This window comes from Sebastes fasciatus, chromosome 8 (assembly GCF_043250625.1).
Source record: "Sebastes fasciatus isolate fSebFas1 chromosome 8, fSebFas1.pri, whole genome shotgun sequence".
Taxonomy (NCBI): Eukaryota; Metazoa; Chordata; class Actinopteri; order Perciformes; family Sebastidae; genus Sebastes; species Sebastes fasciatus.
In genome coordinates this window covers 36,006,846-36,026,845 of record NC_133802.1, presented here as the reverse complement: position 1 = coordinate 36,026,845, position 20,000 = coordinate 36,006,846, and the positions used below count along the sequence as shown (strand labels likewise).

Genomic DNA, 20,000 nt, shown 5'->3' with positions numbered 1-20,000 from the left:
CTCGCTGAAAGGTCCTCTCTCCAGACGGATTTTAAAATTTGTGTCCGATACGGTCTCACAAAGAAATGACATAAAAACACAATTCATAAGCCAATAAGATCGACGGCATTGTTCCTGGTTAGACTGGTGGTTTCCAGCCTCCTACAGAAGAGCTGTGTCTGCTCTGGAGTTGTTCGTTCCACCAAACACACATTTACCCTCCAAGACTCTCACATGGTTTCATTTAAAGGTTCCCGCTTGTATTCTGGCTTTCTACCAGAACATGTTTACATGCTTTAATGTTCCAAAAACACATTACTGTTCTCATCCTGTCCGTCCGACTTAGTGTCGCCAACTGTCCGTAAAACCAGGGAATCATCCCGTAAACACACAGGTTAGACTGTTGAGGCTAAATCACGAGTGACAGCTTTGCTTCGATACGCCGGACAGCGGTGCAAGACTTGAAAAATGGAGAAAAGAGATTACAAAATGTTTTAAAATAAGAAATAAAAACTAATATATGTTAAACTGTCAGTTTGCACAACCCAAAGAAAAGTGTTGAATGACAATCTGTTCCACTCGTATTCCTCCCCAGCTGCCTATCTGGGCAGCTTGATGTTCAGTCTCTGGATACGTCTCCTACTGAGGGGTAAAGACCCGGCGTTTTGGACTAAATGAGCATTATGCAATAATCTAATATGTACGGTCAGTCCACAGCAGCCGGAGCTCATATAGCCCAGTCCGATATATTCCCACTGTGGTGTGAAGTAAAGGATGTGAAGACGTCTTCCACCACAGGAGAGAAGTCACAATCAGCTCAATGACAACAATAAGACAGACATTAGAGGTTGATTTCTTACCGGTGTCTCTCGTCTCAGGCTGATTCTCGCCACACGTCGGCGCCCCCGCGGAGCGGAGAATGACTGGACGCGTGCCCAACCTGTGCCACACAGGACCGACGGCCTCATTCTCTGTCCCAGGATGATGACTTCATCATCACCTTGGTTCCTGACTTCCTGTCTCCTGGCGTGGACGCCTGGCTGGAATGTTGGCACCGCCGGCTGGGAAACAAACAAACACATAAACACTTTTGCGCGCGCGCGCGCACACGCGCGCACGCACACACACACACACACACACACACACACACACACACACGGTGAAATGATGACATCATCATTTTCAGAGACGTACAACTCAAGAAAGAAGCAGATTCTCATAAAACGGTTGGTATGATCTTATGGAAGAGTTATTCCTCTTTATTGTCCAGCCTGTAGAGTCTTTTCAAAATAAACTTCCATCTTCACAGGAAACAACTTCCTGAGGTTTAGGCAATACAACTACTTGGTTAGGTTTAGGACAAGATGACGGTTTGGGTTAGAATAACTCTGGAAGTGGCGTCACTAGTACGGAAGTTACGTTACAAATAAATCCTCGTTGACTTCTGGTTTCACACGGGACTCGGACGCCGGTCTCCTGGTGAAGGTCTGGTATTTATTGATCCACCTTTACCAAAAAAATATATACTTCACGTTTATTTTATGAAGTACTTGTAGTATACTTTTAAGTGTACTACCTCTATACTTCTTGGGAGTAAATTGGCCCACTTTTTAGTTTATAGAAGTGTACTTTAAGTGTACTTCTAGTGTAAGAATAGTAAACAACTAGTTCACATTTAACATGTATTTTGTGCCGAACCTAGATTATGAAGTGAAGTATACTACAAGTGAACTTCAAGGTAAACTGTTAGTTATATACTCGTAGTCCACTACTTAGTTCATGAAAGTACACTTTAAAGTATACTCTCAGTAAACTACTACTTTATTATTTTCTTACTGCAAGTATACTGTAAGTTTTCTTTAATTTATAGTACCCAGCCAACACTTTATGCATTACATAAAGAGACTTCTGCTATTTGACTTGATATGTTGTGATGCCTCCACGGTGAACGGAGAACGCAAAACACCTAGAAGATTCTTGATGATTTAAAGTGAATTAAAGTGAATTAAAGTGAATTAAAGCTGCAAGCAGCGTTGAGCGGTCCTACTTAATATCAAAGCTACATTTACAATCTCTCACATCCTCTAACAGGCGACTCGATCAAAACGTCAGTAGAAGCCACGTATACTTTTGTTAAGTATATAAAAGTACACAGAGTATTCTCTCTTTGAAGTTTATACTAATAGTTCCCTTCAATAAACTTGTTTTAGGTAAAGGCCCTCCTCCCCCCCGACCTCCTCCCTACACGCTGTTCACTGCTCTTTATACTTCCTGCTTCATGATGATGTGAATTACACATGAATTGATGTCGTGGGATGAACCTGAATTAGAGTGCGTTGCTTTAGGTAGTTCTAGTTGTGAACGGTGGATGAGAGCAGTCTGAGAGCAACGAGCACTTCCTAAAGCTGTGGAAGGAATGCTAACAGTCCTTCTACCGGCTGTACTGAAGGGAATGAAACATAAAGTCATTCATTTATTACATGTCAGGTGTCAGACGGCCTTTCATGCTGCAGATCCATCGCTCGTTTCCTCTCACCGCTTCTTTGATGTTTAAGAAATATGAGTCCATTACAGCACGAAGCTGAACTCGTGAAACACAACGACACCATTGTCCTGCTCCGAGCTGAGCTGAGCTGCTTAGAGAGACGGGCGCTAAAACGGAGCGCTTCAGACACACGGTGAACGCAGAGATATTCAAACAGACAGGAGGACAACAGTGATGTGTTTATTGAACATTAAAGCATGTAAACATGTTCTAGTAGAAACCAGGAATACAAGTATGGACCTGGAAATGAGCCTGATATGTCTCCTTTAAGGGACGAGGACTAAGTGGTTCCTTCCTTGGCAAATGTACGTCTGGTTAACCGTCTGTTAAAGAGACTCTGTGTAAGACTCTGAAATGTCTTGTTAACAGCTTCACCTGTGTCCGTTAAGTCAACTAAAGGCAGCGTCCTGTTGCTGGCGCTTGTGCTCGCTCTACAGACATGAAGGAGCATCGCTCAACACAGTGAGGAGACACACGTCAGCTAAAAGCACAATATCACTCTATATTTCAGCTGCTTGGCAGTAATGTTAGCTGACCAGACCAAGGTCTCTCCATGAATCAATGCTGATCCTAGTGTTGGCTTTTCCCGCCTCAGCCTCCCGACCGCGGCCGGAGGGAACGGGGGAGACGATAACGTTTCTCTCTGCGGAGCCCCGTCACTTCACAAGACACGGGAAACCTCTGTTGGTCTGGAGGAGCTGCAGCAGTTATTTCTGCACAAACGTCCACTGAACATTCACTAGATATTCTCAGAGCTAAACTAACTCTTCTGCAGTGTGGAGTGAGCAGCATGCACGTGAGAGGTGGAGAGAGAGAGAGAGAGAAGGAGCGTGGTGTGTGAGTGAAGGCAGGCAGAGGAGCAGAGGAGCAGAGGAGCAGAGACTCCGGTCCTGGAGACCAAAGCTACGGTCTCCTCCGCGTCCTCCGACCGCGGCCAACACTGTTTAACAGCTTCACTAGATACAACCAAGAGGTTTTGGTGCTTCACTGGAGTTTGTGTTGGAGTCTGAGTCTGAACAGCGGAGACACACGAGAGACCATGAGACACCGACCAGCAATGATTTATACCTGGAGGAAGTTACTAACAGAACTTTAAGGTGCACACAGCCACCTGAGATCAGTGGATAGAATCAGCTGAAGCCTCGTTCTCATTCAGCGTGATGAGGGTTACGGTAACTCCTGCTTCTCTCCTCTGATGTCTCATTTCATCCAGTAACTCTGTGGACATCCAGTTAGTCCATACTGAATGTTGCTCACCTCTCACAGGCTGAAAACAGCCTGAGCCGTGACGGCGTTCCAGCAGACTCATTTACCATCAGAGAGGAAGACGGAGCGCCTCCACACAATACTTGGCCTGCTCTCTGAAGGAAGTGAGGACGGCTCCATCCATCCAGCTGAGAGGACACTTCCTGTCTGAGGTCAGAACCAGCACCGACTCCGTAGATCTGCCGGACGCAGAAAGGACGCTTCCTGGTGCCGAGGTCAGCGTGAACGGCCTCAGATCAAGGAGAGTGGGCACTTCCTGTTTCAGATGGTCAATAACGGAGACTCCAAAGATCCATTTAGAGTAGAATGAACACTTCCTGGCGTCAGAGGTGAGACCCAATGAGTCCATAGATCACCTGAAGAGTACCACATAGAACAGACACGTCCTGGGTACATAGACCTGCTACACATAGAACAAACACCTCCTGGGTACATAGATTTGCTCCAGGTAGAACAAACACTTCATACATAGATCTGCTCCAGGTAGAACAAACACTTCATACATAGATCTGCTCCAGGTAGAACAAACACTTCATACATAGATCTGCTCCATGTAGAACAAACACTTCACATTGATCTGCTCCATGTAGAACAAACACTTCATACATAGATCTGCTCCAGGTAGATCAAACACTTCCTGGGTACATAGATCTGCTCCAGGTAGAACAAACACTTCATACATAGATCTGCTCCATGTAGAACAAACACTTCATACATAGATCTGCTCCATGTAGAACAAACACTTCACATTGATCTGCTCCATGTAGAACAAACACTTCATACATAGATCTGCTCCAGGTAGATCAAACACTTCATACATAGATCTGCTCCAGGTAGAACAAACACTTCCTCGGAACATAGATCTGCTCCAGGTAGAACAAACACTTCCTACATAGATCTGCTCCAGGTAGAACAAACACCTCCTGGGTACATAGATCTGCTCCATGTAGAACAAACACTTGTATTGTTAATATTTGTACAGTTCTAGGGTGGAAGACGACCAACAAAATAAAACATGGAGGAAAAACATCTGCACACCTCTGCAGATGTTGTCAGATAGAATCAGCAGACCTGCATCAGATCAGACTGACAGACAGCAGAGCCTCCTGCTGACTGACAGACAGCAGAGCCTCCTGCTGACTGACAGACAGTAGAGCCTCCTGCTGACTGACAGACAGCAGAGCCTCCTGCTGACTGACAGACAGCAGAGCCTCCTGCTGACTGACAGACAGCAGAGCCTCCTGCTGACTGACAGACAGCAGAGCCTCCTGCTCACTGACAGACAGTAGAGCCTCCTGCTGACTGACAGACAGCAGAGCCTCCTGCTGACTGACAGACAGCAGAGCCTCCTGCTGACTGACAGACAGTAGAGCCTCCTGCTCACTGACAGACAGTAGAGCCTCCTGCTGACTGACAGACAGCAGAGCCTCCTGCTCACTGACAGACAGCAGAGCCTCCTGCTCACTGACAGACAGTAGAGCCTCCTGCTGACTGACAGACAGCAGAGCCTCCTGCTCACTGACAGACAGCAGAGCCTCCTGCTGACTGACAGACAGCAGAGCCTCCTGCTGACTGACAGACAGTAGAGCCTCCTGCTGACTGACAGACAGTAGAGCCTCCTGCTCACTGACAGACAGTAGAGCCTCCTGCTCACTGACAGACAGCAGAGCCTCCTGCTCACTGACAGACAGTAGAGCCTCCTGCTGACTGACAGACAGTAGAGCCTCCTGCTCACTGACAGACAGCAGAGCCTCCTGCTCACTGACAGACAGTAGAGCCTCCTGCTCACTGACAGACAGCAGAGCCTCCTGCTCACTGACAGACAGCAGAGCCTCCTGCTGACTGACAGACAGCAGAGCCTCCTGCTGACTGACAGACAGCAGAGCCTCCTGCTGACTGACAGACAGTAGAGCCTCCTGCTGACTGACAGACAGCAGAGCCTCCTGCTGACTGACAGACAGTAGAGCCTCCTGCTGACTGACAGACAGTAGAGCCTCCTGCTGACTGACAGACAGCAGAGCCTCCTGCTGACTGACAGACAGCAGAGCCTCCTGCTGACTGACAGACAGTAGAGCCTCCTGCTGACTGACAGACAGCAGAGCCTCCTGCTCACTGACAGACAGTAGAGCCTCCTGCTGACTGACAGACAGCAGAGCCTCCTGCTCACTGACAGACAGTAGAGCCTCCTGCTGACTGACAGACAGCAGAGCCTCCTGCTCACTAACAGATTAATGGGGTCTAAACAGAAAGACACTCAGACAGAGTATAAACCGTTTCATCATCACCAGTCTGACTCCGTTCACTACATCACAGAACAACACGGACATCTAGAGGACAGACTCAGTCGGTGCAGACCAGAACTGAGCTGCTGGAGTCTTTCAGAGGGAATCAGAAGAACTGAACCCGTCAGATACTGAAGGTCATCCTGACGAGCTGAAGCACGTTTTAAAGAGTCAACAGGACGGTTTCATCAGGTTTCAGCTGTTGAGTCTCTGTTTCTATCAGAGGAATATCTTCTACATGCTTCCCCACACATGTTCATCTGAGGGACCCTCAACCTCCCACAGATTAATCTAAAATAGTAAAAACTAAAATGTTAGACTGACTTGTGCTGTATCTGCTGTGATGTGTGGAACTACATTTAGAGTATCATCCTAATGCTAGTTCTGAGAACATGAGGAGAGAAATAGGCATTGACGTACCAGAATATTGATCCATATCTGATCAGCGCTGCCTAGTTTCACCCTGAGTGACTGACAGCTGCTCAGAGACGGCAGACTCCAGATCAGCTCTGATTGGTTGTTTTCTTCCGGTCTGTGAAATCTTGCAGATGCCGTTAGGAGCACCGGAAGACACCGGAGGACACCGGAGGACACAGAGGGACATGATCTCATGTACTACTGTCAGGATAAAGTGACCGTTTTATAAAAATAACTTTTTTTTTAAAATCGTATTTGCTCCGTTTCTACCCGCTGCTGCTTTAAAGCTCCCACATCAGCTCATTCTCAGGATCATACTTGTATTTTGTGTTTCTACTAGAACATGTTTACATGCTGTATGTTAAAAAAAACGTTATTTTGCTCATCCTGTCCGTCTGAATATACCTGTATTCACCCCCCGTCTGAATATACCTGTATTCACCCCCCGTCTGAATATACCTGTATTCACCCTCCGTCTGAATATACCTGTATTCACCCCCCGTCTGAATATACCTGTATTCACCCCCCGTCTGAATATACCTGTATTCACCCCCCGTCTGAATATACCTGTATTCACCCCCCGTCTGAATATACCTGTATTCACCCTCCGTCTGAATATACCTGTATTCACCCCCCGTCTGAATATACCTGTATTCACCCCCCGTCTGAATATACCTGTATTCACCCCCCGTCTGAATATACCTGTATTCACCCCCCGTCTGAATATACCTGTATTCACCCCCCGTCTGAATATACCTGTATTCACCCTCCGTCTGAATATACCTGTATTCACCCTCCGTCTGAATATACCTGTATTCACCCTCCGTCTGAATATACCTGTATTCACCCTCCGTCTGAATATACCTGTATTCACCTGTCTGTCTGTCTGAATATACCTGTATTCACCTGTCTGTCTGTCTGAATATACCTGTATTCACCCTCTGTCTGAATATACCTGTATTCACCCTCCGTCTGAATATACCTGTATTCACCTGTCTGTCTGTCTGAATATACCTGTATTCACCTGTCTGTCTGAATATAACTGTATTCACCCTCCGTCTGAATATACCTGTATTCACCTGTCTGTCTGTCTGAATATACCTGTATTCACCTGTCTGTCTGAATATACCTGTATTCACCCCCCGTCTGAATATACCTGTATTCACCCTCTGTCTGTCTGAATATACCTGTATTCACCTGTCTGTCTGAATATACCTGTATTCACCCTCCGTCTGAATATACCTGTATTCACCCTTCGTCTGAATATACCTGTATTCACCTGTCTGTCTGAATATACCTGTATTCACCCTCTGTCAGTTCCTCTCCGGATTACGTCCAACAATATAACATATAGTCTATAATATATATAACATAGTCTATAATATATATAACATATAGTCTATAATATATATAACATATAGTCTATAATATATATATAACATATAGCCTATAATATATATAACATAGTCTATAATATATATAACATATAGTCTATAATATATATAACATAGTCTATAATATATATATAACATATAGCCTATAATATATATAACATAGTCTATAATATATATAACATATAGTCTATAATATATATAACATAGTCTATAATATATATAACATATAGTCTATAATATATATATAACATATAGCCTATAATATATATAACATAGTCTATAATATATATATAACATAGTCTATAATATATATAACAGTCTATAATATATATAACATATAGTCTATAATATATATATAACATATAGCCTATAATATATATAACATAGTCTATAATATATATAACATATAGTCTATAATATATATAACATATAGTCTATAATATATATAACATATACACTGTTAAGAATTTCCCAGTAAAATAACAGTAAAGAACTGGCAGCAGGGTTGCCATTATTCTACTGTAAAATTAACATTATACTGTCGCTGAAATTTACAGCTTTGTACTGTTAGTGAAAAATACAGTATATACAGGTTTTTTGATTAATTTCACAGTATTTTATAGTTAATTTCCTGTTTAAAGATACATTATATAGCTGTTTTTCCCCTTTCTTTTACATTATCTTACTGATTTGTTTTAATGCACTATTTAGGTTGTATTTTTTACATACATTTTAATAAACATTATTTTTTGCCTAGATGAATCGACTTAGCAGGTTACAGACATAGGAATAGTCACACTAAATACAATTAAAGGCACTTGTTAAGAAAAAGGCTATAATTAAGGCTATGATGCCCAAAATGTCTGTCTATAGCTGGCTACAAGCACAGAATGCAAACCATAACAACATGTGAGTGAAGAACAGAGCTAATTCACTGCTTTTACAATCATGTACAATGTGTGAGAAAAGAACATCTACAGCTTATCTTATTGCTCTTTACTTTTTATTTTCATATGAAGTTCAACACAGCGCCAACAAAAACCTGACACAGATAACAAACCAAATTTCAGAAGAAATAGCATTTCTGAAGACATCTGTCAATCTTACTAACCTTACTTTGTGGAACAGTTACAGACAGTTGAGCTATATCATAGAGTTAAAACAAAACTCTCAAATAATATTTTGCCTTATATCATAATGAGCACCAACACCACCAGACATGTGACATCATGTCCAAGTATGAATATTCAGTCTCTAACAAGGCACATGGATAAGTGTGGAAGTCCAAGTATTGGGCGATAATGGGGGAGTGAGTTAGTGAATGACTTATGGCCCACTCAAAGACACCAGTTCTCTCAATCCAGCCTTGGTAGCCCGCTGACTGTGTGAGAGAGAGATATATGAGTTCCAACATAACTTTCATTGTAACTTCTCACATAGAAAATCAGCGTGTGTAGCCCTCATTTCCTCTTATCATGTATGTAATGTAAACTCACCATTTTAAATGAAGTCCCACTCAAGTCCATGAGTCCCATCAGCAGAGTGGATACATGTGGATATACGGTTGTAGTCTTGTCTTGTAGCTCGTGAATTTGCCAGTTTTCTTTGAGAAGACTTTGCCCTGTCCATCCTTGGTGCCTCTCTCAGGGTTTATTCCTACGGTGCACCTGAAAAATGATAGTGTTTCTTCAGGCACTGTGTAAAAATCAAGTTGTGTGAATCACTTAGATTAATGCCACAATAAAAATACAGGTTTTACTGAAAGTATCTAACCTTGAGATTAACTTGAGCGTGCAGGTGTAGAAGGTGGAAAATAATGCAGCAAGCCCCATCGAGAAGGTGGGCTGGATCCCCTCACATATGAAGTGGCCCTCAAGGCTGACCATCCAGCGCCAATAGCTTCCTGCTGTTTCACCTGAAACTTAGAAAGAATTTTCCTCAGTCAACTTCATGGATTTTTAGTCAATGTTTGAAATGAGTTGTGTTGAGTGGTGTGCATTACTGGTTGAGAAACCGTTTTTTGATGAATATTCTGACCATCTGATCTATAGAACATGTGGTTTTCAGATATCATTCAAAAACACTAGTTAGCTAGTAAATAACCTTGCCTTCAATTTTGTATCTGCTCTGCTGAATTACCACCCAATAACCAACATGCACTGAAGTCTTAATGTTACTTTAAATGTTGAAAGGACTTCCATAGACTGTAAAATGTATACACCGTCGTTATGCATGAATTCACTGGCAAAATACATGTGTCAGCACATTAACTTAGATATTAACTTGAATACATAGAAATTAAAATGAGCTCCTTGTGTTGTCCGATTAATATGCAATCATCTGTGAAATTCTAGCTAGCTGTTGAATCCCTCTATCATGACATGCACATATTCTGTAATGCAAACTAACTGGAAACATCACTGATAACCTTTGCACAGATTTATTAATTAAATAAAATTACTACTTACCAAATAATCAGTAAGATCGGAATGGATGAAGAAAAGAACGGATCCAGCCTCACATGTGCAGATCAGGTGAAATGCTCTTCCCAGAATTAAAAAAATACTGCATGAAACTGTTATTCATGATACTTTAGACAGTTGATCAGTAAAGTGCTGTTTTTTAAGAATACATTATAGTTCAGTTAAAAAACGGCCTATGAGCATAATTTAACAGATTTTCTTTTGTATTAACAGTAAAGCACTGTTTTTAGCAATAACAGGTTAATACTGTTGAAATTCTGCTGTAAATTAACAGCAATTGTTTACAGTGTAGTCTATAATATATATAACTTGTAGGCTTAATGTTATATATTTAAATGTTAATGATGAATGAAGGAACGTGTCCCACCTGTGGAGACCAGGTGTCCATCCAGGATGTCCTCTCTGGCTGCAGGAAGTCCTCTTGGCTGCAGGAAGTCCTCTCTGCAGGTTGTCCTCTCTGGCTTCAGGATGTCCTCTCTGGCTGCAGGATGTCCTCTCTGGCTGCAGGATGTCCTCTCTGGCTGCAGGATGTCCTCTCTGGCTGCAAGTTGTCCTCTCTGGCTGCAGGATGTCCTCTCTGGCTTCAGGATGTCCTCTTGGCTGCAGGTTGTCCTCTCTGGCTTCAGGATGTCCTCTCTGCAGGTTGTCCTCTCTGGCTTCAGGATGTCCTCTCTGGCTGCAGGTTGTCCTCTCTGCAGGTTGTCCTCTCTGGCTGCAGGTTGTCCTCTCTGGCTGCAGGTTGTCCTCTCTGGCTGCAGGTTGTCCTCTCTGGCTGCAGGTTGTCCTCTCTGGCTGCAGGTTGTCCTCTCTGGCTGCAGGATGTCCTCTCTGGCTGCAGGAAGTCCTCTTGGCTGCAGGAAGTCCTCTCTGCAGGTTGTCCTCTCTGGCTTCAGGATGTCCTCTTGGCTGCAGGATGTCCTCTCTGGCTGCAGGTTGTCCTCTCTGGCTGCAGGATGTCCTCTCTGGCTGCAGGATGTCCTCTCTGGCTGCAGGATGTCCTCTCTGGCTGCAAGTTGTCCTCTCTGGCTGCAGGATGTCCTCTCTGGCTTCAGGATGTCCTCTTGGCTGCAGGTTGTCCTCTCTGGCTTCAGGATGTCCTCTCTGCAGGTTGTCCTCTCTGGCTGCAGGATGTCCTCTCTGGCTGCAGGTTGTCCTCTCTGGCTGCAGGTTGTCCTCTCTGGCTGCAGGTTGTCCTCTCTGGCTGCAGGTTGTCCTCTCTGGCTGCAGGTTGTCCTCTCTGGCTGCAGGTTGTCCTCTCTGGCTGCAGGTTGTCCTCTCTGGCTGCAGGTTGTCCTCTCTGGCTGCAGGTTGTCCTCTCTGGCTGCAGGTTGTCCTCTCTGGCTGCAGGTTGTCCTCTCTGGCTTCAGGATGTCCTCTTGGCTGCAGGAAGTCCTCTCTGCAGGTTGTCCTCTCTGGCTTCAGGATGTCCTCTCTGCAGGTTGTCCTCTCTGGCTGCAGGATGTCCTCTCTGGCTGCAGGATGTCCTCTCTGGTTGCAGGATGTCCTCTCTGGTTGCAGGATGTCCTCTCTGGTTGCAGGATGTCCTCTCTTCAGGATGTCCTCTCTGGCTGCAGGATGTCCTCTCTGGTTGCAGGATGTCCTCTCTTCAGGATGTCCTCTCTGGCTGCAGGAAGTCCTCTCTGCAGGTTGTCATATCTGGCTGCAGGATGTCCTCTCTGGTTGCAGGATGTCCTCTCTGCAGGATGTCCTCTCTGGCTGCAGGATGTCCTCTCTGGTTGCAGGATGTCCTCTCTTCAGGATGTCCTCTCTGGCTGCAGGATGTCCTCTCTTCAGGATGTCCTCTCTGGCTGCAGGAAGTCCTCTCTGCAGGTTGTCATATCTGGCTGCAGGATGTCCTCTCTGGCTGCAGGATGTCCTCTCTAGCTGCAGGACAGCAGAGTGTCCTCTTAAAGAAAGTTGAGTCCAAGTTGCTCCAGGCTGAATTAGTATAAAGAAAACTACAACTCCCATCAGCCCCGGTGACACACAACAACAAACGAGAGCTCGGCAGCAGCAGCTGGGAGAGACAGAGACAGACTGAGTGAGTGAAGAGGAGGACAGACAGAGAGAGTTTGTCTTCCATCCATGGAGGTTGTGTCCTCAGCAGCAGAGAGGAGGACAGAGGACAGAAGGACTGAGGAGTGAACCTGGAGCCCATCATGTCCAGAGAGCAGGAGGTGGAGCGCGTCGCCAGGAAGCTGGACAGGATGGTGATGAAGAAGAACACGGTGAGCTGCTGCACGCGCACACACACTAACACTAACACACGAACACGCGATCAGGTGATGACAGAGGAACCTTCTGGAACCAGCGGGTCAAAACACTCTGTGTGGAGGAGCAGCTACTACATTTACTAGAACCAGGACCAGAACCAGGACCAGAATCAGAACCAGACCAGAACCAGGCTGCTGCTGCTGTTAAAGTTAGTGAATAAATCAGAGCAGCTTATTGGTCAGAAAGCTGCCAATTAAATCAGCTGCACCTTGAGCCAATTATCCCTCCAGCTCACTGCACAGATTATTCACTATATAATATAAACTATAAACTATATACTATATACTATAAACTATATACTATAAACTATATACTATAAACTATAAACTATAAACTATAAACTATATACTATAAACTATATACTATAAACTATATAATATAAACTATAAACTATAAACTATAAACTATAAACTATATACTATAAACTATATAATATAAACTATAAACTATATACTATAAACTATATAATATAAACTATAAACTATAAACTATATACTATAAACTATATACTATAAACTATAAACTATATACTATAAACTATATACTATAAACTATAAACTATAAACTATATACTATAAACTATAAACTATATACTATAAACTATAAACTATATAATATAAACTATATACTATAAACTATAAACTATAAACTATAAACTATATACTATAAACTATAAACTATAAACGATAAACTATATACTATAAACTATAAACTATAAACTATAAACTATATACTATAAACTATAAACTATAAACTATAAACTATAAACTATATACTATAAACTATATAATATAAACTATATAATATAAACTATAAACTATATAATATAAACTATATAATATAAACTATAAACTATATACTATAAACTATATACTATAAACTATATACTATAAACTATATACTATAAACTATAAACTATAAACTATAAACTATAAACTATATACTATAAACTATATAATATAAACTATAAACTATATAATATAAACTATATAATATAAACTATAAACTATATACTATAAACTATATAATATAAACTATAAACTATATAATATAAACTATAAACTATAAACTATAAACTATAAACTATATACTATAAACTATAAACTATAAACTATATACTATAAACTATATAATATAAACTATAAACTATATAATATAAACTATATAATATAAACTATAAACTATATACTATAAACTATATACTATAAACTATATACTATAAACTATATACTATAAACTATAAACTATAAACTATATACTATAAACTATATACTATAAACTATAAACTATAAACTATATACTATAAACTATAAACTATATACTATAAACTATAAACTATATAATATAAACTATATACTATAAACTATAAACTATAAACTATATACTATAAACTATAAACTATAAACTATAAACTATATACTATAAACTATAAACTATAAACTATATACTATATACTATAAACTATATAATATAAACTATAAACTATATAATATAAACTATAAACTATAAACTATAAACTATAAACTATATACTATAAACTATAAACTATAAACTATAAACTATATACTATAAACTATATAATATAAACTATAAACTATATAATATAAACTATATAATATAAACTATAAACTATAAACTATAAACTATATACTATAAACTATATAATATAAACTATAAACTATAAACTATATACTATAAACTATATAATATAAACTATAAACTATAAACTATAAACTATATACTATAAACTATATACTATAAACTATATAATATAAACTATAAACTATAAACTATAAACTATATACTATAAACTATATACTATAAACTATATAATATAAACTATAAACTATAAACTATATACTATAAACTATATAATATAAACTATAAACTATAAACTATAAACTATAAACTATAAACTATATAATATAAACTATAAACTATAAACTATATACTATAAACTATATAATATAAACTATAAACTATAAACTATATACTATAAACTATATAATATAAACTATAAACTATAAACTATATACTATAAACTATATACTATAAACTATATAATATAAACTATAAACTATAAACTATAAACTATATACTATAAACTATATAATATAAACTATAAACTATAAACTATAAACTATATACTATAAACTATATAATATAAACTATAAACTATAAACTATAAACTATATACTATAAACTATAAACTATATACTATATAATATAAACTATAAACTATATACTATAAACTATATAATATAAACTATAAACTATATAATATAAACTATAAACTATAAACTATAAACTATATACTATAAACTATATAATATAAACTATAAACTATAAACTATATACTATAAACTATAAACTATATACTATATAATATAAACTATAAACTATATACTATAAACTATATAATATAAACTATAAACTATAAACTATAAACTATATACTATAAACTATATAATATAAACTATAAACTATAAACTATAAACTATAAACTATATACTATAAACTATATAATATAAACTATAAACTATAAACTATAAACTATATAATATAAACTATAAACTATAAACTATATACTATAAACTATAAACTATATAATATAAACTATAAACTATAAACTATATACTATAAACTATAAACTATAAACTATATAATATAAACTATAAACTATAAACTATAAACTATAAACTATATAATATAAACTATAAACTATATAATATAAACTATAAACTATAAACTATAAACTATATACTATAAACTATAAACTATAAACTATATACTATAAACTATAAACTATAAACTATAAACTATAAACTATATAATATAAACTATAAACTATAAACTATAAACTATATACTATAAACTATATACTATATAATATAAACTATAAACTATAAACTATAAACTATATACTATAAACTATAAACTATAAACTATATACTATAAACTATAAACTATAAACTATAAACTATATAATATAAACTATAAACTATATAATATAAACTATAAACTATAAACTATAAACTATATACTATAAACTATAAACTATAAACTATAAACTATAAACTATATACTATAAACTATATAATATAAACTATAAACTATAAACTATAAACTATATACTATAAACTATAAACTATAAACTATATAATATAAACTATAAACTATAAACTATAAACTATATACTATAAACTATAAACTATATAATATAAACTATAAACTATAAACTATATACTATAAACTATAAACTATAAACTATAAACTATAAACTATATAATATAAACTATAAACTATAAACTATAAACTATATAATATAAACTATAAACTATAAACTATAAACTATAAACTATATAATATAAACTATAAATATAAACTATAAACTATAAACTATAAACTATATACTATAAACTATAAACTATAAACTATATACTATAAACTATAAACTATATAATATAAACTATAAACTATAAACTATAAACTATATACTATAAACTATATACTATATACTATAAACTATAAACTATATACTATAAACTATAAACTATAAACTATATACTATAAACTATATAATATAAACTATAAACTATAAACTATAAACTATATACTATAAACTATATAAACTATAAACTATAAACTATAAACTATATACTATAAACTATATAATATAAACTATAAACTATAAACTATAAACTATAAACTATATAAACTATAACTATAAACTATATAATATAAACTATAAACTATATAATATAAACTATATACTATAAACTATAAACTATATACTATAAACTATAAACTATATACTATAAACTATATAATATAAACTATAAACTATATAATATAAACTATAAACTATAAACTATAAACTATATACTATAAACTATATAATATAAACTATAAACTATAAACTATATACTATAAACTATAAACTATAAACTATAAACTATAAACTATATACTATAAACTATATACTATAAACTATAAACTATAAACTATAAACTATAATAACTATAAACTATAAACTATATACTATAAACTATATAATATAAACTATAAACTATAAACTATAAACTATATAATATAAACTATAAACTATAAACTATAAACTATATACTATAAACTATATAATATAAACTATAAACTATAAACTATAAACTATAACTATAAACTATATAATATAAACTATAAACTATAAACTATATACTATAAACTATAAACTATATAATATAAACTATAAACTATAAACTATATACTATAAACTATAAACTATAAACTATATAATATAAACTATAAACTATAAACTATAAACTATAACTATATAATATAAACTATAAACTATATAATATAAACTATAAACTATAAACTATAAACTATATACTATAAACTATAAACTATAAACTATAAACTATAAACTATAAACTATAAACTATATACTATAAACTATAAACTATAAACTATAAACTATAAACTATAAACTATATACTATAAACTATAAACTATATAATATAAACTATAAACTATAAACTATAAACTATATACTATAAACTATAAACTATAAACTATATACTATAAACTATAAACTATAAACTATAAACTATATAATATAAACTATAAACTATATAATATAAACTATAAACTATATAACTATAAACTATATACTATAAACTATAAACTATAAACTATAAACTATAAACTATATACTATAAAACTATAAACTATATAACTATAAACTATAAACTATAAACTATATACTATAAACTATAAACTATAAACTATATAACTATAAACTATAAACTATAAACTATAAACTATAAACTATAATAACTATAAACTATAAACTATATACTATAAACTATAAACTATAAACTATAAACTATAAACTATATAATATAAACTATAAACTATAAACTATAAACTATAAACTATAATATTAAACTATAACTATATAATATAAACTATAAACTATAAACTATAAACTATATACTATAAACTATAAACTATAAACTATATACTATAAACTATATAATATAAACTATAAACTATATACTATAAACTATAAACTATATACTATAAACTATATAATATAAACTATAAACTATATACTATAAACTATATAATATAAACTATAAACTATATACTATAAACTATATAATATAAACTATAAACTATATACTATAAACTATAACTATAAACTATATAACTATAAACTATAAACTATATACTATAAACTATATAATATAAACTATAAACTATATACTATAAACTATAAACTATATACTATAAACTATATAATATAAACTATAACTATAAACTATATACTATAACTATAAACTATATACTATAAACTATATAATATAAACTATAAACTATATACTATAAACTATATAATATAAACTATAAACTATATACTATAAACTATATAATATAAACTATAAACTATATACTATAAACTATATAATATAAACTATAAACTATATAATATAAACTATAAACTATAAACTATAAACTATAAACTATATAATATAAACTATAAACTATATAATATAAACTATAAACTATATACTATAAACTATATAATATAAACTATAAACTATATACTATAAACTATATAATATAAACTATAAACTATATAATATAACTATAAACTATATACTATAAACTATATACTATAAACTATAAACTATATACTATAAACTATATAATATAAACTATAAACTATAACTATAAACTATAAACTATAAACTATATAATATAAACTATAAACTATATACTATAAACTATATACTATAAACTATAAACTATATACTATAAACTATAAACTATATACTATAAACTATATACTATAAACTATACTATAAACTATATAATATAAACTATAAACTATATACTATAAACTATATAATATAAACTATAAACTATATACTATAAACTATAAACTATAAACTATATACTATAAACTATAAACTATAAACTATAAACTATATAATATAAACTATAAACTATATAATATAAACTATAAACTATAAACTATAAACTATATACTATAAACTATAAACTATAAACTATAAACTATATAATATAAACTATAAACTATATACTATAAACTATAAACTATATACTATAAACTATAAACTATAAACTATAAACTATAAACTATAAACTATATACTATAAACTATAAACTATAAACTATAAACTATATACTATAAACTATAAACTATATACTATAAACTATATACTATAAACTATATACTATAAACTATATACTATAAACTATATAATATAAACTATAAACTATATACTATAAACTATATACTATAAACTATATAATATAAACTATAAACTATATACTATAAACTATATACTATAAACTATAAACTATATACTATAAACTATATAATATAAACTATATAATATAAACTATAACTATAAAACTATAAACTATATAATATAAACTATAAACTATATAATATAAACTATAAACTATATACTATAAACTATATACTATATATTATATACTATATATATAAACTTATAAACTATATACTATAAACTATATATTATAGTTTAAACTATAAACTATATACTATAAACTATATACTATAAACTATAAACTATATAATATAAACTATAAACTATATACTATAAACTATATACTATAACTATAAACTATATACTATAAACTATATAATATAAACTATAAACTATAAACTATAAACTATATACTATAAACTATAAACTATAAACTATATAATATAAACTATAAACTATATACTATAAACTATAAACTATATAATATAAACTATAAACTATATACTATAAACTATATAATATAAACTATAAACTATAAACTATAAACTATATACTATAAACTATAAACTATAAATACTATAAACTATAAACTATAAACTATATACTATAAACTATAAACTATTAATATAAACTATAAACTATAAACTATAAACTATATACTATAAACTATAAACTATAAACTATATAATATAAACTATAAACTATATACTATAAACTATATAATATAAACTATAAACTATATACTATAAACTATATAATATAAACTATAAACTATAAACTATAAACTATATACTATAAACTATAAACTATATAATATAAACTATAAACTATATAATATAAACTATATAATATAAACTATAAACTATATACTATAAACTATAAACTATAAACTATATAATATAAACTATAAACTATATACTATAAACTATAAACTATAAACTATATAATATAAACTATAAACTATATACTATAAACTATATAATATAAACTATAAACTATATACTATAAACTATATAATATAAACTATAAACTATAAA

General features: G+C 33.2%; 2 long non-coding RNA genes across 2 annotated transcripts in view; one reads left to right on the top strand and one right to left on the bottom strand.

Annotated features, from left to right (window-relative positions):
- LOC141773339 (uncharacterized) overlaps positions 1 to 20,000 on the top strand; it is a 267,664-nt gene that overhangs the window by 233,678 nt on the left and 13,986 nt on the right. The gene's annotated exons all lie outside the window — the stretch shown is intronic.
- Positions 137 to 10,966, bottom strand: LOC141772107 (uncharacterized). The gene is made up of 3 exons (XR_012594851.1): positions 10,734 to 10,966; positions 840 to 1,040; positions 137 to 439 (listed from the first exon to the last, which is right to left on the bottom strand). It is a non-coding gene; the product is annotated as an uncharacterized LOC141772107 (long non-coding RNA).